The sequence below is a fragment of the Malaclemys terrapin genome, chromosome 4 (genome assembly GCF_027887155.1).
Source record: "Malaclemys terrapin pileata isolate rMalTer1 chromosome 4, rMalTer1.hap1, whole genome shotgun sequence".
NCBI lineage: Eukaryota > Metazoa > Chordata > Testudines > Emydidae > Malaclemys > Malaclemys terrapin.
Genome location: NC_071508.1, coordinates 46,217,230 through 46,238,896, shown reverse-complemented (window position 1 = coordinate 46,238,896; position 21,667 = coordinate 46,217,230). Strand labels below are relative to the sequence as shown.

Genomic DNA, 21,667 nt, shown 5'->3' with positions numbered 1-21,667 from the left:
CTGACGTGCACAGCTACAGGGCAAAGTGCAACGTGCCCAACCACTGTAGTCACTTATCACCTCTATTACAGTAGCAACCAGAGGCCCAGCCTGAGGGTGAGCCCCCTTCTAGTCTGCTCTCTGAACCTCCATCCTATTTAGCACATACAGAGCACTTTTCATCCATAGATCTGAAAGCACCTACATGGGTGATTGGTACCAACTATCCTTAGTTTACAGATGAGAAAACTCAGGCACAGGGAGGTGAAGATCACCCAGAAGTTTGGTAGTAACACTGGGAACAGAACATAGATAACCCAGAATCCATTCCAGAGCCCATTATCTAAAATAAATATTCATTTCTAGTTCTTTTTTCATCCAAAGAACCATTTACAAACTAACTAATCTTTGCAATGCCACCTTTGTGAAGTGAACAATAATTCATAGTAGGGCTGGTAGGGGGAAAAAAAGAGCACAATTCCAAATCACAAGTCTGTGATTTCTGCCTGAGAGCAATTTCGAGTGAGCCCAACAGGAACATTTAGAATGGAGCTCTAGTCTCACACAGTAGCTTTGCGTTTGCTTAACAGGACACGCAAAGCCCTTTAGGCCTCATGTTTAACATCACTCTATGACGGGGATAGTCAATAGGCAGACTGCGGGCCAAATCCGAACAGCCACACATTTTTGAACAGATCCTGAAATCTTTTTATTTAGTTATTATCATTATTGTTACTAGTTTTTTTTTTATTATTATTATTTTCTCTGGAGTCTGGACCTTGACTATACCTTAACCAAGAAATTTGGACCTTGACAAAAAATAATTGACTACCCCTGCTCTATGAGCTTGATCCAAAGCCAGTTGAAGTCAATGGAAGTCTTTCAGTAGGACCAGGCCCTCAGGAAATAGGGCATTTATTTTGACTGAGGGTTATGTCTACACTGCACACTCCTTACAGCAGTGTGTAGAGTACATGCACTACATACCCCCTTAGTACGGGTATGACATCGCCAGACATTGCTAGATGAGGGTGCTCTGGTGAAATGAGAGCTAATTCCCAGGATGGCCAGCAGGAGGCACTGAGGTGGTGAGTTCCACCCCGTTACAGGGAAATTCCAGCCAGCATACATGAGGTGTGGAAAAAGTCATGTCCCAAGAGATTATGCATGTCCAGCTAAAGGCACATGGTGTAATAAATGCATGAGATATGGACATTTTGCATCAGTGTCACACCAAAGCAGTCAGGGAATTTGCTCATATTACAGACAATCAAAAGCCAATGTTTCTGGGATCTATCACTTGTGATGCCAGAGCCTGCCTGGAGAGTGAAACTGAATATTCATGGCAAGACTATTGACTTTAAAATTGGCTTAGGAGCTGACATCACAGAAGGGACTTACAGTCACCTTCAACTCCTCCCAGAGCTGAAGTCACATGACAGCTCTAGCTAGCCCTGCAGGTATTCAGAACTGCATAGGCCAGTTGACCACAGAAACAACTTACAAAGATAAAAACTATGCCTTGAGTGCATGTGATCAAAGACCAACAACCTTCTCAGCTACAGTATGGCAGCCATGATGGGTTTATTGAGAAAGGTGGAAGAACTCGATAGAGGATTTGATGACATTGGACTTTTGAAAGGAAACTCCATACAAATCAATTTAAGAGACAATACTGAATCATGCAGTGTACAAACACCTTTACCAGACAGATCTTGGAAGAGAGTAGCTGCGGATTTATGTAAATTCAGAGGACATCATTACCCGGTCATTGCGGATTATTTTTCCAGGTATATAGAAATAATGTACTCGAAAGACATAACATGTTGCACTATTATTGAGAAACTGAAAGGCATTCTTGCTCATTTTGGTGTTCCAGGACAACTAATGATGGACAACTGACCACAACGTACTGCAGCAGAATTTGTCATTCTGAACAAAATATGATTTTGATCATATTACTTGCAGCCCATATTACACACAAACAAATTGAGAGCTGTACAGACAACCAAGAAAATCCTTTTCTTGCTCTTCTGAGTTACAGATCAACACCAATAACAGCCACTAGATATAGTCTAGCACAACTCCTGGTAGGAGGACAACTTAGAACAACTGCTCCAGCTTTGGAAAAGACTCTATTTCCAAAGTGGCTAGATGTGAAGAGAGAAGCCAAATCAGATGAAAAGGCTAATAGATCTGTGTACAACAACAGGCATCACTTAGAGAACTGCCAGGTGTAGAACCTGATGCCCATGTTCTTGTCAAATTGGATGGAGGAAAAAGGATGGACAACTCCAGCTGTTGTAAAGAAAATGAATTCAGTGCCCAGATCATATGTGATCAAGACCGACAGTGGAGAGTTCAGCAGAAACCATCAACATTTACAGTTTGTTCCTCAGAAAGAACACTGCACAGCAGTGTTTCTCAACAGCCAGTCTGTGAGCCAGGTTCTCCCTGACACATTTTAGGAAGGCAGCAAGCCAGTCCCTGGTATCAAAAAAAGTTGAGAAACACTGAGCAGAATAGATCTACAGATGGGTGCAGAACAAGATGACAACACTCAAAGATTCCAAACTGACCATGGCTTGTCATTGCTACTAATGAACAGCTAGATGACCAAGTTGTTATGTGTTCAGGTAGTGTAATTAGAAAACCGGTATGATTCAGAGACATTTAACAGACTAATACATACTGAACTTCAAAGACAGTGTGATAGTGTAAAAATGGTAATGTAGAACTTAAATGGGGAAATGTAATGGAATATTAAAATGCATTATATATATCAGTCACTAGGTAGCACTGTATGTCAAATACTTTATTTAAGCTAATCTGGAGCCATGCCTGGCAGAACATTAAAGGATCTTATGATGAACACATCTGGTATGTATAAGCTGGCTGTCTGACCAGTCCATATCTGGTACAGAAAAACATGACAGTGAGTATGTATCCTACATGGCTCTCTACTTACCCAAGCAGTGCCTCCCCAGTTTACACTATTTTTAGTGGTGTAGCATCCTGCTGTTTTTCTGCTGCTGGAGCCTTCCTCCCCAACTCCCCGCAAGGAAAGGCTCCAGCAGCAGGAAAAGGCTCCCTCCAGAGGGAGGCAGCTACTGCCTCCCCTCTGCCAGAGCCTTTCACTGATGCATGTAGCTATGCACCAGAGTGTGGACGTGACCTGGTTTTCCCTGTGGTGTGCAGCTACGCATACCCCACATGCTACTGAAAGTGGTGTACAGTGTGGACATAGCCTTAGAGGAATTTATTTAATCAATCCTCCCAATGCTAAATAATTAAGAAACAAACACTGCACATTCTAGGTCCCACATCTAAACTAAGCTGCTATCATATTCTCAATGGATGCGTGTACCATCTGCTATCTACTGTGCTGTAATCCTTGTTCCTCTTGGAGCACTTGGAGATGTCTTTCTTCAAGGCCTCCAGCACTGTGGCAGCTATCGCCCCTATGAGAACATGCAATGTTAAAGATCAGTTATGTTTGTGGTCTAAAATACTTGACTGAATCCCTTTAAGAGGGGCCCCGTGGTGAGTCATCTGTAATGTAAACTTCTGCTATTTCATTTGCACTGTCAGTTTTTAAATATGTATCTCTGCCTTCTGGAGTGTTGCTAACTACAGTAATTTATGACAAGGAAGCTGTGTTTGGAATACATTTGGCAGCAATAACAGGCAGGTTAGAACAAAATGTCTTTCATCTGGTAGGGATTGGGTTGGAGTTTTAAAACACAACAGGCTTTCCTGTTCGGGGATCTTTATAACATTCCCATGGAAACATGCCTAGGTCAGCGTTTCCTGGCTAGTTGGCTTATGTATGAAGCCTCCCCTAGAGGGCGCCAAAGGCAACGGTGCTGAATACAGAGGGGGAGAATAGGGGGGAAAGGAGGCATTGGAAAGGAGAGAAAAGAACAAACTGACCTAGCGGAACAGGGTAAATTATATTACAGGAACTCTTCACTTAAAGTCATCCCGGTTAACGTTGTTTCAATGTTAAGTTGCTGATCAATTAGGGAACATGCTCGTTTAAAGTTGTGACATGCTCCCTTCTAACGTCGTTTGGCAGCCACCTGTTTTGTCCGCTGCTTGCAGGAAGAGCAGCCCGTTGCAGCTAACTGGTGGGTGGTTGGAACCAGGGTGAACCAGCAGCCCCCCTATCAGTTCCCCACTCCCCTAAGTTCCCCGTGCAGCAGCTGTCCCTCCCCGCACTGCCATGTGCTGCTCCTGCCCTGCCTTGGAGCTGCTCCCAGAGACTCCTGCTTGCTGTATAGGGGGGAGAGGGGAAGAGGGGAGCTAATGTCAGGGGGTCCCCCCCTGCTCCTGCACCCCACTTACCCTGTCTTCCATAGAGCAGGGAGGATACTCAATGGAGGGAGGGAGCTTCTAGGCAGTAGCTGCCCTCAGGTCTCAGCAAGCTGATTTAATTAACAAGGCAGTATACTTAAGCCTGGGGTCAGCTACTTAAAGGGAAAATGCGCATTTTTTTCTCTCTCACACAGGGTGTGTGTCTCTGTTTGCCCTCCCGCCTTTCCTGCTGCCTTGTAGAGTGTTGTGAGAGTTAACCCTTGAGGGCTCAGTCAGTTGCTAATTCATTTAACAGTAAGGAATTCCCTGGGAAATATCCCACCCTCTGACTCCTCCACCTCAACCAAGCTTCACAATCATCATCACTGTGTACCAATATTAAATTGTTTGTTTAAAACTTATACTCTGTGTGTGTGTATATATATATATATAAAATAGTCTTTTGTCTGGTGAAAATTTTTTCCCTGGAACCTAACCCCCTCATTTACATTAATTCTTATGGGGAAATTTGATTTGCTTAAAGTCGCATTTTTCAGGAACATAACTACAACGTTAAGTGAGGAGTTCCTGTACACTAAAGGGCATGTGTGGGTGGGTGACAATAGGGGCAAAGCAGGTGATATACGAAACAGTGGGTGGGAAACGAAAAAAAAAAAAAAGCAGAGATGGGGAGAGGGCAGCAGGTCATCCCATTTTGCAAGGATGGGTGCTAGGGTTGCCAACTTTCTACTCGGACAAAACCGAACACTCTAGCCCCATCCCATGCCTCGACCCTTCTCCGACACCCTGCCCCTGCTCACTCCATCCCCCCTCCCTCTGTTGCTTGCTCTCCCCGACCCTCACTCACTCGCTCATTTTCACTGGGTTGGCTCAGGGGGCTGGGGTGTGGGCTCTGGGGTGGGGCCAGGGATGAGGAGTTTGGGGTGCAAGAGGGGGCTCCAGGGTGGGGTGGAGCTGAGAGGTTTGGAGTATGGGAGGGGGCTCCAAACTGGGGCAGAGGGTTGGGGTGTGGGGGGCTGAGGGCGCAGGCTATGATGTGGGGCTGGGGATGAGGGATTTGGGGCACAGGAGAGTGCTCCGGGCTGGGCTTGAGGAGTTTGGAGGCCGGGAGGGGGATCAGGGCTAGGGCAGGAGGTTAGGGTGTGGGAGGGAGTGAGGGCTCCTGCTGTGGGTGTGGGTTCTGGAGTGGGACTGGGGATGAGGTGTTTGGGGTGCAGGAGGGTGCTCTAGGCTGGGATCGAGGGGTTCAGAGGATGGGGGGATCAGAGCTGAGGCAGGGAGTTGGAGTGCGGGGGGGGGCTTAGGGGTGCAGGCTCCGGGCGGCACTTACTTCAAGCTGCCCTGTCCACAGGTGCTGCCCCCACAGCCCCTATTGGCCGTGGTTCCTGGTCCATGGGAGCTGTGGGAGCGGTGCTTGGGGCACGGGCAGCGTGCGGAGCCCCCTGGCTGCCCCTATTTGTAGGAGCCACAGGGGGAACATGCCGCTGCTTCCCGGGAGCTGCGCTGCATGGAGGCTAGCAGGGAGCTTGTCAGCCCCACTGCATGGCACCACCAACCAGACAGTAAACAGCCCGGTCAGCAGTACTGACAGGAGCCCCCAGGATCTCTTTTTGACTGGGTGTTCCTGTTGACTGCATTTTTTACCTTGGCCAAGGGAACCAATCTGAGGTTCATCTCCCTGCCCCACATCTATCAACGGGTTTGTTTTACCCCAAGAGAAGCTGACAAAGGGATAAGGTGAAAAACAAGGAACAGGTTTATTAACAGGCAACAGTTAAACAAGTAGGTAAAAAGGTAAATAACACAGGTAAGTACAACTATGTAAACACTAAGGGACTCCCAATTGTAACAGAAAAGGGGACAAGAATATGACAGGCTTTGGCTGTAACAGGGTAGAGGGCTTGAAGCCCTGACCCACGGATAAACCCAGATTAGTCCTAGTACAGAACAAGATGTTGCTTCTTTGCCATCTCTTGCAGCTTAAGTAGCAGCTCGCACCGTCACGACTGACTGGACTCCAGATCCAGATGACACTGGCAGGTTCGGGAAGCAGGACTTCCGACAGGTAGATGATCACTCTGTCTCCTTTTACCGACCTTCCTCCTGGCGCCGTTGTGGGTGGATGAGAGTTGAAGAATCAGGACAGCGGATGACAGCTATCCTTGCATGCAAGGTAAGTTACCCTTCCTACAGCCCTAGTGTGGTACTAGGTCTACCTATCCTGCAGACAGCAGCACTAGTTATTCCCTAGAACAGCAGCACACTCTGCCTCCAGGATGGGCAGCCCCGCCTGACTGGTGAACTGATCTTACATACTGTCCCAGTTGCTGGGCAGACTCTGTCAGATGACCTGCCAGTTTCCTGCCTTTGGATGGAAAAAGTGGTGAGAAAGAAGGGTACCCAGTATGGATTCCAGGTGGTTGTTGTTAAATCCAAGATGGTGTATAGGGACAAATGCGAGGTAGACAAAAATCTCCCTACAATTCCCTCCTTGTCGATGAGGGAGTCTCTCTTTAAAGAGAAAACCAGATGTCAACACCCTTTTAAACGCTAGATACAGTAGCACATCTGGATTGATGCTGGATCTTACTAAACTTATCCTTAACCCATCTAATTAGCACAACATACAAAATAAACAGAATGACTTACATAAACAACATAATTGAGAAGGCATATCCTTGCTCATCCTAAGATTCTGACATTTTGTTGGGGTCAGCGAACAAAGAATTCCACCAGTGAGTGATTCCTGCAGATTTTTGCACCCTTTTTAGGATGGCCTCAATCTGATTGGCTGAATGATGGATGGGAAGCATCGTGGCTTTGCCCTGCTCTAGGACCCTATCAACCTGTTGAGTCAGGTCCAGATGCTCCACCAGCTGCCTTAACAGGATTGAAAGGAAGTAGGCTACCCTAATGTTTTTGGAGATCATCCTTTCCGTTTCAAATAATCTCACAACCTTTAACAGATAATACAATGCATGTCTATGGTGACTCGTTTAATGGCATAGCTAGGACTAGTGATTGACAGCCTTCTAAGGTTTTGGTTAACTACACAGGTCCTATATGGTTAGCGTGTGGCTTGGGACCACAGTTACCACCATACTTTGAATTACGCCATAAGGACCCGCTAGATACCACATACCTGATTCATTGGTGGCCACTGAGATGTTTATGTGACCATAGCAGCTTACCAGAAACTTAGACTGCTCATGTTCTGAGCAAAACCTATTTCTAATATTCAAAATGTTGCAGAAGTGGTGTACGTCACTACTGCAGTTAACAAAACTAAAAACCGACCTGACTGGGGTGTGCATTCTTATCTGCATAGAGGATCACCTGAACTGAGCACTTAAAGACATCTTAACTGACTCTTACATCTAATTGCTCAGTTACTTGATTAATTTGGGCAGATCCTTGATTACAGTAAAAATGATCTCCCAGACTTACAATTAATTCGCTATTTATAATATTTACAGTTAAAAAGAGACCTATCAGGCAATGGCAGAGGTGGACTCCCTGCCGTAGAACAAGAAAAAGACAGCAATTAGTTATTGCCAGTGGACTTGGCTCCTTTCCACTCTTTCATTTGAGTTGAATGAAACCATTTAACCCATCTACCCTTTTTACCTGGGATCTCAACTTGGTACACACAGGGACTAGCTTTGTTTATAATAGTTGCTGGGCTCACCCATCTAGGGCTAAGAGTGTGTCCCTGGTTAGAGTAGAATTTATACAAAATCTTATCCCCGACCTTCCACTCGGTTGCCTTGATGTTTTCCAGCCTTTTGTCCATAGTTTTTTGAGTGGAGCTTAATTGCACAGCCACCTGGTGTTGAATGGTACTGATGTCATTCAGGAGCCGTCTCATAATTGTCCATAGCGAGTCGAGGTTGGTATTTGTCAGGATGCTGTCCTCCCACCCACCAAAGTTTCAAAGTTCTCATTGGTCTGCCTGTCATAGCTTCATGTGGAGTGAAGCCATGGGATGAGATGGTAGACCTCACCGCCATAAGAATAAGTGGGTGTTTTATGTCCCAGTCCTTGCTCTGGTGGCTTATGACCTTCCGTAATGCTGTTTTTAAGGTCTGGTTTGTTCGTTCAATGAGACCCGAACTTTGTGGGTGGCCCGCAATATGGAATCTTTGGCGGATTTCTGGTGCCTGGCAAAAGACTTTGGTGACCTCCCCTATGAAGTGCAGCCCCTGGTCTGAGTCTCTCTCTACAGGGAGGCCGAACTGGGCGAATGTCTGCTCCAGTAGCACCTTGGTGGTGGTTGTGGCAGCATTGTTCCAGGTGGGGAACACCTCAACCCACTTCGTAAAAACATCGACCACCACTGGGCAGTACTTATGTCCACGGCTGGTGCAAGGGAGAGGTCCTATGTAATCCACTTGCAACCTGCACCATGGGCCTTCAGCGGAGTGATGTTGCAGTAGACCTTTAATAACTTGGCTGTCAGACTTATTGTCTGCACAACTCGGGCAAGATTGTATATGCAGGGCGATGTCTTCGTTTAAGTTGGGCCACCATGCCACTTGTGTGATTCTTGCGGCAGTCTTTTCTGGACAGAAAGGACCCCGGTTATGAGCAAGGGTCACAATTTCCTTGCGGAGACACACCAGCATTACTAGCACTGGCTTATGTAACCCTTCTGCCCATCTAAGTTGGCAGCAACAAGGGCCGGGTTCTGTATCTAGGGGTTCTGTTTCAATAACACAATGCAAAACCGGCTCGAGCCCCCACCCAGTGACCTGGGTCAATTACATACCACCCCCTGGGTGCCTCTAAGAGGCAATACTTACCCTCTTGCAAGCACGGAGTCTGAGTGTAACAGAAAATGTTTAATAACATGAGGTAAACAAGATCAGCATTAAATTGGAAAAACACCACAAACAGGATTCATAACACAAACCATGAGCAAAAAAAAAACCCACCCCAGCAAGCTGGGCTGTGTCCTTTCCCTTGGGTTCTTGAAACCAGCAACCCAAGGATCACCAAAGTCCCAAAAGTCCAACAACCCCCCAAAGTCTCTGTCCCTGGTCAGTGCAGCCCCAGAGTTCGGGGGGGCACGCAGGGTGTTAAGGGGCACCTTACGTGATCCGAGGCCGACGGGGTTCCACCGCAGCCTTCACCACGAGCCGCTCCACTCCACCAGCTGCCCCGTGAGCTGCTCCCGCCGTCCCACGAACTGCTCTGGCAGCTGCTCCACTCTGCTCACCGACCTGTGAGCTGCTCAGCTCTGCTCCACTTCAGCCGTCCCTTGGGCCGCTCCCACAAGGCTCCGCTCTGCTCTGCTCTGCTCCGCTCCACTCACCGACCTGTGAGTCACTCAGCTCCACTCCAACCGTCCCCGCAAGGCTCCACTCTGCTAGCTGCTCCGCCAGCCGCTTAGCAATATAGCTTCAGGCTCCCCCACTAGTTAACACAGCCTCAGTGATCTCAGCTCTTAATAACTTTAGCTCTTTTGTGATTTCAGCTCTTAGCAATTTCAGCTCATAGTAGGGGAGCCCCAGTGCTAGTGCACCATTGGCCCAAAGTGAATTCAGCTCAGCAGTCTGTAACTAGACTTAAAATGGAATCAAAGTTAGCTCTGATATCCAACAGTGGAGAGAGGAGGTAGTGCAATTGGTGTTTCAACCCCTCAGAGAGGGCCCATATCATCAGGTACAAACACCTGTCCCCATCCTCTCTCTATTCACTGGGTTTTGTAACCCATGCCCCTTGTCAAGCAAGTGCTACTTAGGTAATGGTGAAGGACTCACTCAGTCCTTCTGTCATACAACAGTTTCACTGGCCTTGATTCACAGAATCAGGGTAACAAAACTTTATTCTTCCTGTCCCAATAACAGAGAAAACTGGGGATCCCACACCAGCCAAAGTAACCACTTTGAGTTGCTGTTGTTTCATGCCAGGCGAGTGGATGTGCCTATGCAAACAAGATCAGCCGCTGAAGTTCTTTTCCACACTCCCCATAATTCACCACCAGATGTCAGGGTAGAGCTCATCCTGACTCTGCTTACACTTAGAATCCTCAATATTTTTTTCTGAGGGCTAGAACCAGGCCATGCTTGTCCTTAAAGATGGTGTAGCCACAATGCTCCTCTTTTCCTAAGAGGTCCTGCACTTGTTGGTCTGTCAACTGCTACTCTCTGATGTCAAGCTGGGTGCTCAAGTCTGGATTTGGTGGTTGGATTTTCATAACCACCTCAGGAGACAGGGTCCACTGGTGTTCTTCTCCTAATAACGCAGCTTCCTTTGCCAGTTGGTCTGCTTGGTGGTTAAACTTAGATGCCTCGGTGTGGTCTTTACAATGCGCCTTAACCTTGCACAGGTAAGTAGCTCCAGATCTGCTGGAGGCAAGGTCCCATGCATGGTGCAGGTAGCTGGCATACTTAATGGGTTTTCCATCTGCTGACCACATCTGGCATGATACCCAGACAGGTGTCCAGTCACTCAAGGCTCGAACTATCCAGTCCAAGTCTGAATAAATACAGATGTTTGTGCACTTGTCCTCCTCATGCAGAACGGCTAAGACAGCTACCACCTTTACAGCCTGAGCAGAGTATGGCTTCACTGTGCCTTGCAGTATCTTTTGAGATGATGGCTGAATTGCAGCGTAACCTGCACAGACCTGACCGTTGTGGTGGTAACAGCTGCCATCTACTGCCCATACAGTTAACCTTAGTTCTTTAATTCTGGCAAAGTAGTTTTCTACCTTAAAGGGGGAGGTGACCACAGGTTCCTGCTGCGGCAGGGGACACTCGTGCTCTTGCCCCTGTTAACAATGCATAGGGTAGGATACACAACTGAGGAGTCTTTTGGACCCTGGTGTCCTTGTTTAAGGGCTTAGTGTCCAGTTAGCTAAATGAGGAGATGACACTCTCTCCTTGTTTATCTTGCCTGATAGCACATACCTTATGGGAGCATGAGATGTTCTCAAGATCACAGGAGCCTTTCCCACAAGGTATTCCCAATGGCTAAGTGCCCAAACTAACGAGAGCACCTCCTTCTCGCATGGGCTGAAGTGTTTTTTGACTTCACTGAGGATGCGAGAGCCGTAAGCCACAGGACGCACTCTGCTCCCCTGATCTTGCATAAGGACAGCACCTATGCCATTCTCAGAGGTAGCCAGCTGCAGGTGGTAGGGACAGTCTGGTTTGGGATAGGCGAGGGCAGGTGCTGTTGCCAGAGCCTGTTTGAGAAAGCAGAACGCCTTTTGATGGTGCTCCTCCCAACACCACTCCTGTCCTTTTCGCAGCAGTCAGCTATGCAGAGGTAGCAAAGCCTCGTTACCATCTACGGACTCGCAGGAGAACCCAGAAAGGGAGCAGACTTTTGCCAGCCAGTCAATAGCAGTGTCCCTTGTTAAAGGGCCTAAGGCTTTTCCCATGGCGCGGGCCTGCTCAGGCGTGTAGACCTTAAGCTCTTGACGAGTCTCTAGGGATCTAGATGACCCTGGCCCGTAACTGATTCCAGTTGTTGTAACAGGGGCCATAGGCAGCTTGTTCCCCTCCTCGCAGGCCTCCTGTATGGGAGCTGAGGGCTGCTTGCCCTTGGCGGATTTCAGGGAAGCCCGACAAAACTCCTCCTCAGAGCCCACAGGACTGCCCACAGGCTACAGCTGCAGCTGGTTGATCTGCCCTTACATACAGGAGCCTTGCTCACGGCTCCTAACATGCCCCGACGTTTTTTTGAGCTTCTCTTGGAGCTTTTCCGTGGCCTGTTTACAAGCCATGTGCTCGGCCTGCTGACTTTGGCCTGAGCGCAGCTCCTTGAGGGGCTCTCTGATGGTGGCCTGAGACTCAGCCTGCTGTGTGTTTAGGGAGAGGAGTTTTTTTCCCTCTCTCTCTCTCTTCCGTAGCAGGTCGCTAAGGTCCTAGACCTGTAGCTCGAATCTACCAATCTGATACACACAGGTGCCATTCTGTGCCTCTAGTCCCTCTATTTTAAAGCCCAATTTTTCCAGTTCAGATCCTGAGATTTTATTTGGGACTCTAAATCACTGATCTTGGCTGCCTCGCTCTTGCCTAACTCCACGCAGGCTAGGTATAGGCCATAGATCAGGGCTCTTTTCTTAATTTTAATGAGATGGCTTAGGCTTCTCAGACACCAAAGCCTCCCACCTCCGGGACAAGGTGATCAAAGGATCCTGGCCCTGGAATAACCCCTCAGTCCAGGGATTTTTCCATTTGCCAAAATAATGCACTCCAGACACCAAATACTCTTTATTGTGCTGCATACTCCAGCCTTCTACACCATAGGGTCCGCGTACTCATGGTGGGACAAGTGATTTGTCCTGCCCAGCCCTCAAGCAACTTTAGTTCGCTGCTGCGATTCCCTACAATGGTAGCAGTGCCCACACTCTCAGCAATGACCGAAGTGCGTTGGGGACTTAGTTAATATCTGGTGACAGCTAATATCAATCAAGTGAGCTGGAGTTCCCAGACCCACAGAGCCAAGCTGGCTTCTGCACTTGCTCTAACATCATCACCAAATGCAGGACCAGGCCAGCCATAGTTCGCCCAGGAACTCAGCTATGCTGCCTAGATCTGCAGCCTGCCTCCCTGACCCAAACTGTCAGTGACCTCCTTGGCTCTGGCCGAAGGATAGGTCAGCGGTAAGCCTTGCTCCCTCAGCTGTCAGGCTGGGATCCCAGATGGTACCACACAATTGGCCAAAAGGCCCGTAATCTGAATTCTGCCCCTCCTGGATTTCTTCCAGGCAGGTGGGGCCAGAAGGTTTGCTAAGCCTCCTATACCTCTGGCACACAAGGCCGATGCTTCCCCTGAGGTATGCCTCAGACCAGAAAGCGGTTGGCACTTGGCAAAGTGGGACACAACTGCCTCACACGGTAGCCGGCTTATGAGCTCCCATAGTGGGTCGCAGCGACACTCCAGTCACCAGCTATTAGGCCTGCCCGCTGGCTCCACTCTGTGTGCACTCAGAGTGGTCACCCAACCACGCAACCTCTGGGTTGTATGTTATAGCCAAGCCAGATAATAAACAGGGCAAACAAAAACAAAAGGGAGTCCTGCCGCGGTCACCAAATTGTTGACTGGATTTTATACCTTGGCTGGGGGAAACAGTCTGAGATTTGTCTCCCTATCCCGCAGGTATCAACGGGTTTGTTTTACCCCAAGGAAAGCGGACAAAGGGATAAGGTACAAAATAAGGAACAGGTTTATTAACTGGCAACAGTTAAACAAGTAGGTAAGACAAGGTAAATAACACAGGTAAGTATCGCTTTGTAAACACTAAGGGACTCCCGATTCTAACAGAAAAGGAGGCCAGAATATGACAGGCTTTGGCTGTAACAGGGTAGAGGGCTTGAAGCCCTGACCCAAGGATAAACCCAGATCAGTCCTAGTAAAGAACAAGATGTTGCTCCTTTGCCATCTCTTGCAGCTTGAGGAGCAGCTCGCACCGTCACGACTGACTGGACTCCGGATCCAGATGACACTGGCAGGTACAAGAAGCAGGAACTTGGACAGGTAGATGATTACTCTGTCTCCTCCTTTTACTGATCTTCCTCCCAGCGCCGTCGTGCGTGGATGAGAGTTGAAGAATCAGGACAGCAGATGACAGCTATCCTCGCATGCAAGGTAAGTTACCCTCCCTACAACCCTAGTGTGGTACTAGGCCTACCTATCCTGCAGAGAGGAGCACTAACTATTCCCTAGAACAGCAGCACACTCTGCCTCCAAGATGGGCAGCCCCGCCTGAATGGTGAGCTGATCTTATATACTGTTCCAGTTGCTGGGCAGACTCTGTCAGGTGACCTGCCAGTTTCCCGGCTTTGGATGGAAAAAGGCACCAAAACCAAAAGTGGTGGGGAAGAAGGGTACCCAGCATGGATTCCAGGTAGTTGAATCCAAGATGGCATATAGGGGCAAATGCAAGGTAGATAAAAATCCCCCTACATTCCGGTCGAAAACTGGCCACCTGGTCCCCAACTGGGTGGATGTGGATGTTTAATGGAAATGGACTGAGGGATGCTTTTTTAATGAGACTATTGCTGTTTTTGGTTGCCAGCATGCCATCTCTTTCCAGCACCTCTACCTCTGACCCAGGGTGCTTTCTAAGTCAAGCACTGCTGACAGATGGCTTCTTGCCTTTTGCATGTGCTGCCGTAGTTCCCTCTTTTGCAGCCTGTTTCATGCCTGTCTGATGGCTGAGATCACTGTCCCCAGTCCTCTCCCTCTTTGCAGATACGTTAGTCCACATGCTGTGGAGAACTAGGGCTGGGCATGCTTTCCAAATCACTGATGGTGGAACAGTTTGTACTTGCTGCTGTGTCGGGGTGTTGGGACTCTATTTATTGCTTGGCGACACAAATAAAAATAGAAAAGCATGACCCAAGCACGAACAGATGGTAAAGCAGTTTCCTCCAGCCAATTCAGGCTGAGATGGCTGGGGGGGGGGGAAACACAGAGGTAGGCAGCCATGCAGGAAACCATCAAACCAAGAAGGTAGTGTTGTTATATCACAGCCTGGGGGACTTTGGAGAGAGCCTTACACAGCTGCAGAGGAATGGCATGTGCGCGCCAGTCCCCAGCCCTACCCTGCGAGTACTGGAGCCCACAATAACCTCTCTCTCTCTTGTTCACACATACACCCACACACCCCTCTCATACTCCCCACCACAGGAAGCCCAGCTGAAATAAATCAGCCACTAGCCCTTTCCTCCCCTCAGCTGAGGCTGTTCATATACAGGCTCCTACTCTGTCTACAGCTGCTGAAGGATCCCTGTCCTGCTCCTCCCAGAAAAGACACAGCCACAGAAGCCAGTGAACTACTGCAGCTCCCCCAGGGGACAGCAGGTACGACAATGAGGTAAGTCCATTCCTGGGCAGCATGGAAAAGCTCCTTTATGGGAATATCGGACTCTAGCAAAATAAAAATTACAAGAAGGCTTTAAAGATAGACCATCCCAACCTTTAAAAAGCCACAGAAAGAAAAGGGTTGTTTCTAAAGTTGTGTCTAAATTCCATGCCCCGCATGCAAAACCCAAAAACGTTTCTAAATGCAAATGACGTTGAGTATCCAGTTTTGTATCCATTCTTTGTTGATTGTCATGCTTTAGTATTAATAAGTGCTTGTCCCATAGTCGCTCTCCCCAATGTCAGCAGGCACGATTTCCTCCCATTGTTTTGGCAAGCTTTCAAATCAATTTTTCATGGTGCATCAGAAATAGTAAGTAATATTAACAAAAGCACTGGAAGGGTTATGTAGTTCGTTGCAGTACCTGCAAAGCAACAATTACAGGGTTCTGTTTGTTTCATTTATCATCTCTAAACAGAGCTTGTCCCTGCCAGGGACCCTCCTATAGCCAACCACAGCAAGTCTGCCACAGTTTCCCCTTCATCTGCTCAGGAAGGATTGTGTTACCTTTCTTCTCCACCACAGATCAGATGAACAGCCATCTTATTTGCCTGGGAAAGGAAGATTGTTCCTCTGAGTCCAAATCAAGCCCTGCTGCTGGGCATACTTTATTAAAGTAATTTCAACCTTCAGCAAATCCCTCAGACTCAGACTCAAAACCCTCAAAGTACAACAGGTTAAAATGCAGCTGCCTCCAGCTCTATGGACCATTCCCCAGACCACAAGAGTTCCAAGAGTCAATCACCACTCTGTTCTCAGTTCCTCTGCTCCTGTTCCAGGGCCTCCACCTCTGGCAATACTTCATGATGTTTACATCTCTTTTCTTGTAGCCCTTGACTCAGGCCTCCTGTGAGAAGGCTCCCTGCAGCTTTCCATGCCCCAAGCTCCTTTGTGTGAACAGCCTACCCCTGTTCATGGGAGCCTCCCTCCAGAATCAACCCTCTTGTTTCTAGGCTCAGCTGGCATTGGCTGAGGTACTTCTGCACAGCCTTCTGTTCAGTTGGGTTCCCCAGCTGTGGCCAATTCTCTCCAATAGTTCCTATCCACAGCAGTCACCTAACAGCTCACCAATTCTCCCTCTTCACCAGCAGCTCTGCTACTGCTCTCTTTGGTGTCACACAGCTCTCTCCAGACAATGCTCACCAACTTCTTCCTTTTCCCCTTTTTCCAACTGCTGCCTAGATCTTTGTGGGGTAGGTATACACTGCAGTTGGGAGAGAGTCTCCCAGCTCAGGTAGACAGACTTGCACTAGTGGGGCTCAAACCAATGTGCTTAAAAAAAAACAACCACCACACTTCAATGTGGATGTTCCGGCTCCAGCTGGAGCTCGGGCTTGTAAGCCTAGGAGGTCAGGTGGGTGTGAGAGCCTAAACTTCTCCCTGAGCCAGAACATCCAAACAGCTGTTTTTAAACATGCTAGCTTGAACCCTGCTAGAGCAAGCCTGGCTAACCAGGCTGGAAGACACACTCCGAAATCCAGTTTAGATATATCCATAGAAGTCAGGAACCCTCAATTAGGGCCCATTGGGAGGCAACTAACTCGTCACATGTGAACTGGGCCCATTCCCTTTTAAATGGGCTATGCAGCCTGTGACATCACATTGAAGAGGCCCTAAAAATTGATTTTTCCTGTTCGTATATAAGACTTTATACTTTATATTTTACACCTCCAGAAGCTGTAACCCTAGATCCTTTACAACCCTAAATAAAACAAGACGATACTGACAAATTACTGAAAACAGACGTTATGGTGACTGAAGGCCAAATGCAGAAGGGAAATTTAAAAGGCACAGTTGAGTGGACGAGGGTCTGATTTAAGAGATTTGAAAAAGGAGGAGAGCTTTGTAACTCCGAGGTACTTGTGCTGGTGTAGCTGCCCCATCATCCATATACCCACCACACATGAACAGGCCATATACTTTGTTTTTGCTAAACTTAGTTACGTGTAGAAGTATAAAAATGTGCACAAATGTCTTTACCCTACCTCCTTCCCTTTCAAAACCTGTTTCTATCCACCTGTGTCCCAAACCAGAAGGTCCTTCTTACCTCAGAAGAGAGAAAAATCAACTTCTGCAGCATTGCCCCTGAATAGTTGGCGAAGAGAGTGTTGCGCAACCATTGTATAAAGGAGGATATGACGTTCAAAAAGGCCTGTTGATTAATGATGGAAGCACCTCAATGTTCCTTGAATCAGGCTTCGCCGCCACCCCCTATAATCAAGTAGCTCACAAAGAGACATTATACAGACAAAGCCATGGGAACTGAAGAAACAAATACACCATTGGCACACCACCAGAACCATGGCAGGAGAGCAGGACAATGGGGATAGCTACTGATGAAGGTGATCAGAACCATAGTGCAAAAGAGGAGCATGACGCCAGACCACTCAGCCAACTTTTGTTTAAGACTCTAGAACAGGGGTCGGCAACCTTTCAGAAGTGGTGTGCCGAGTCTTCATTTATTCATTCTAATTTAAGGTTTCGCGTGCCAGTAATACATTAACGTTTTTAGAAGGGCTCTTTCTATAAAAGTCTATAATATATAACTAAACTATTGTTGTATGTAAAGTAAATAAGGATTTTAACATTTTTAAGCTTCATTTAAAATTAAATTAAAATGCAGAGCTCCCCGGACTGGTGGGCAGGACCCGGGCAGTGTGCCACTGAAAATTAGCTCGCATGCCGCCTTCAGCATACATGCCATAGATTGCCTACCCCTCCTTTAGAACCTTAACAGGACACTTCAAATGATTCAAAACACAGCGGGGGTGGGGAGCAGTAGAGAGAGAAGTTGTGTGGCTAAATGTTTAAGAGGCTGAAGTAGAACTGGTGGAGGGGAATGGTACTAAGAACTAGCCATGGTAGCTCAGCTGGTATGTGTGTTTAAGGTCAATGAATTAAGACCATCCCAAGGCAAACTTTTTCCTTTCAATACAATGAGCTGAAGGTGCCCCTTGATGCACAAAATAAAGGTATTAAAGCATGCCTTACGTGTACTTCCTATTTTACATTTCTTAGCAGCTGAGTGATGGTTCTTCAGAGGCTTTGGAGAATTTAGACACCAATAGCCCTGAAGGAACAAATGCATTGGGCCCAGTCCTCTTTTGCCCAGACCTGAAACCAGATGCTCAACAATGCACAGAGAAAGAGAGAGGTGCTAATTCTATAGATATTTACTATCTAACTTTGAGGACAGAATTTAGTACTGAGCCTATGCCAGTCCACAACTGCAAAACAATTATGTGCATGATTGAGTGATCTGCCATGCATAGAATTATTAAGCACTATTTGAGCCAGAAGCTGACAGAGTACTCCTAAGGTTGTGTCACAGATTACCTACACCAGAGGAGCCCTATCTGTGTCAACTGAACTGGAAAAAACAAGCAAAAGAAATGTATGTAAATCTGTACCTGGAGAGTGTTTTAAATATTGCCACACTGGGATATGCTCTGCAGTGCTTCTGATTAACCCAGGGAAAAGGCATGAAATGGATATTTATTCATTTATTTGTAATGCTTCCAATAAGGATTAAAACAAACAAACAAACAAAAAAACACATTGTTTTTTTCCAAAAAGGCCAACGACACTAACATGCACATGTCCAAAAGGATACCTAGGGGCCCTGGAAAGTGTGGAAGCGGGAGGGGAAACTTGTCAAAAATATGACTCAAAATATAGACTTATTAATACTCAGCAGGGCCGCCCAGAGGGGGGGGGCAAGTGGAGCAATTTGCCCCAAGCTCCACAGGGGCCCCCATGAGAATTTTTCGGGGCCCCTGGAGCGGGGTCCTTCACTCGCTCCGGGGGCCCCGGGCCCCCGGAGCTTCTTCCGCTCCGGGCCTTCGGCTGCAATTCGGCGGCGTGGTGGTGGTGGTCGGGGGGAGGCCCTTCCGCTCCGGGACCCGCCGCCGAAGTGCCCTGAAGACCCGCGGTGGGGGGTCCTTCCGCCCCAGGACCCACTGCCAAAGTGCTGGGTCTTCGGCGGCAATTCAGCGGCGGGGGCCCCCCACCGCCAAAGACCCCAGGCCCGCTGAATCCTCTGGGCAGCTCTGATACTCAGGGAAGTTAAGGAGACAGTGTTCACCCAAGCTTGAATTCAGAGCCCCTGTTTCTCTTTGAAGAGGTGGCTGGGATCTCATCCTTGGAAAGAGACAAAAGCTGACAACACCTTTATTTTTTTGTAAGTTTATTGTTTTTAAATATCAATTTTGTAAAGTAATTGTTGGACTCCATTAACATTCAGGTAAACAAGTGAAAAGACAATGGATGGGCATGATGTCTTAGCACAGGCACAGCCAAAGAGAGCAGGGAATGGAGGCTGCATGTGTTTTGGGGAAAGTCACCCATCCCTCTCCCTCCCGTTCCTGTTTCAGCAGAAGCAATGGTGGGAGCCTGGAGCCAACCTGGGATGCCTGTACTGCTGGTCATGAAAAGTACAAGGGAGGGGTAGGGAAGGGCAGTTGTGGGATCACAGCACTGTACTTGCCCCTTTCACTCACTGCAGGAGCTTCGTCTGATGGGGCGGATGGCAGCAGTCAGTTATCCCATGGCTGGACCATCTGACAGATCAGAAAGCCATTCCCTTAGGTTGGGGAACAATGAGCTCTTTGGGATATTCTCAGTTGCTTTTTAGTACCAGTTTAGTTTCCCCACTCGTTAGCCACCACAGGCCTTTCTGAATTTTAACCCTCTCATCATTTTGGAATTCATACTAGCTCCCCCACTACTGGGCACCTGCAGCAGCAACTGTTATTGGCAAGAGCCATTTGCCTTTACTTAGCTTGATTCTGGATGTCCCACTCCAGCCTGCCCATTTCTCCTTCTCCTCCTCCATCATCCCAGAGGCCTGGCTCTGCCCATGCTGTCAAAGCCTGGCTCATTAAGCATCCTGGTGTTAAGGTGAACTGGTTGTAAATCGTAGATCATGGTCATACTATACACACTATGATTAACATTAGATTTTTTTTTCTTAAAAATGAACAAAAAACAAAACAAAAAAACCAAGGCAGCTGTAGGAAGCAGTTAAACACACAGCTTTGTGGCATGCTCCACAATATAAAAGAATCCCAAGCATTCAGTTCAGCTGGCAGCAGCTCTGTTTGACTTTCTAGCATAGGTCTTCAAACCCAGCCCTGGTTAGTTCCCTGCTCCTCGCCTCCCCCAGTGAAATGGGACTCTCCTCTTCTTCCTTTGCCTTATGACTGTTTTCTCAATGACTGGTTGTTTCCTCTGGGAAGAGGCTTCTCTTCAGAGGGAGTGTTTGTGCGTATTTATAGCCCATGGCCCCTGATCCTGCAGAGCCCTATGCAGTGGACACCAATCCTGTCTGCAAGGGGTCTCCAGGATCAGGCCCTGGATCTGCATGCTTGCATGTGTGTACACATACATAGGCAGGATAGTCTCTTGGAAGGAACATGAGTCCTGCGTTCTGCTTCTCTTCCTCCTCATCTAGCTTAAGGACTGGTTATTCAGATACAGGGCAATGGCCCTGGATACTGAGCAGTTCTCAGGGATAATTTGGGGGGAGTCCACTCTCAAATTTTCACACACCCCTGCCTCCATTCTGCTTAGGCCTCCCCTTCTCAGGAGTTTAGGACAGAGACGACCAAAGGGGGTTGTTTTACTTAGCTGCTCCTCAACCCCTCAGTCCATTCTTATGCATGGCAGCTCCTTCTCTCCCTCTCCTAGCCTGGCAGGCTGACAAACAAGCAACGGGACACGGGAATACTCCTGTAATAACCCTGAAGAGAAATGGACAGGGCATAAATGCCACCCAGTGAAACCCATCTTTCAGCTTCCTTCCGTGAGCTCCAGTACCACTCTGTGTCCTCAGGACTCTATTCCCAAATCACTGCCACCACACTCAAAAGCCATTTCCCCAGCCTTCAGAGCTCCAAGTTCCATCAGCATCTCTTCCATGCAGGCTTCTTCTCCAGGGCAGGAGGCTGCAGAGGTAGCTGACAACTACAAGGGCACCACCAGAGTTCAAAGTGAATAGTTACTTTCTGTTATGTAGTTCGGGGTTGGATGGCAAATTCCAGCAATCCCAGGGCACTTTTTGACCAAAGACTTTGCTTCCGTGTTTTCCTCCCACACTTATCAGGCTTCAGCCCAGCATGCTTCTCAATAGTCACTTCTTCCCACTTGCTACTGCAAAGGGCAAGTCTAGTACCTTAAAGCTACATCTAAGAACGTGCCTGACCTGCACTTGCTTCTTTGGAGACCCAGCAAATCTTCAAACAGAGCTCCAGCTACTGACACAATATCAACTGAATACTGAACAATATCAAATATACGGTATAGGAAAAAACAAAACTGAAATGCTTAATGGCATATTTATACATATTTATCAACAGTCGACAAAGAGGTGGCGAGTTACACATCCATTCTGTATGCTAACAACCCTGATGCACATATATGTAAACACACATGCTCAGCTGATGCATCACATTTTACATATAACCTCATATCAGAGGAGGTGACCCTAAAA

General features: G+C 47.7%; 1 long non-coding RNA gene across 1 annotated transcript; it reads left to right on the top strand.

Annotated features, from left to right (window-relative positions):
- Positions 1-14,728: 14,728 nt before the first annotated feature.
- Positions 14,729-21,461, top strand: LOC128835328 (uncharacterized). Its single transcript, XR_008444630.1, has 2 exons — positions 14,729-15,129; positions 17,211-21,461. It is a non-coding gene; the product is annotated as an uncharacterized LOC128835328 (long non-coding RNA).
- Positions 21,462-21,667: the final 206 nt, after the last annotated feature.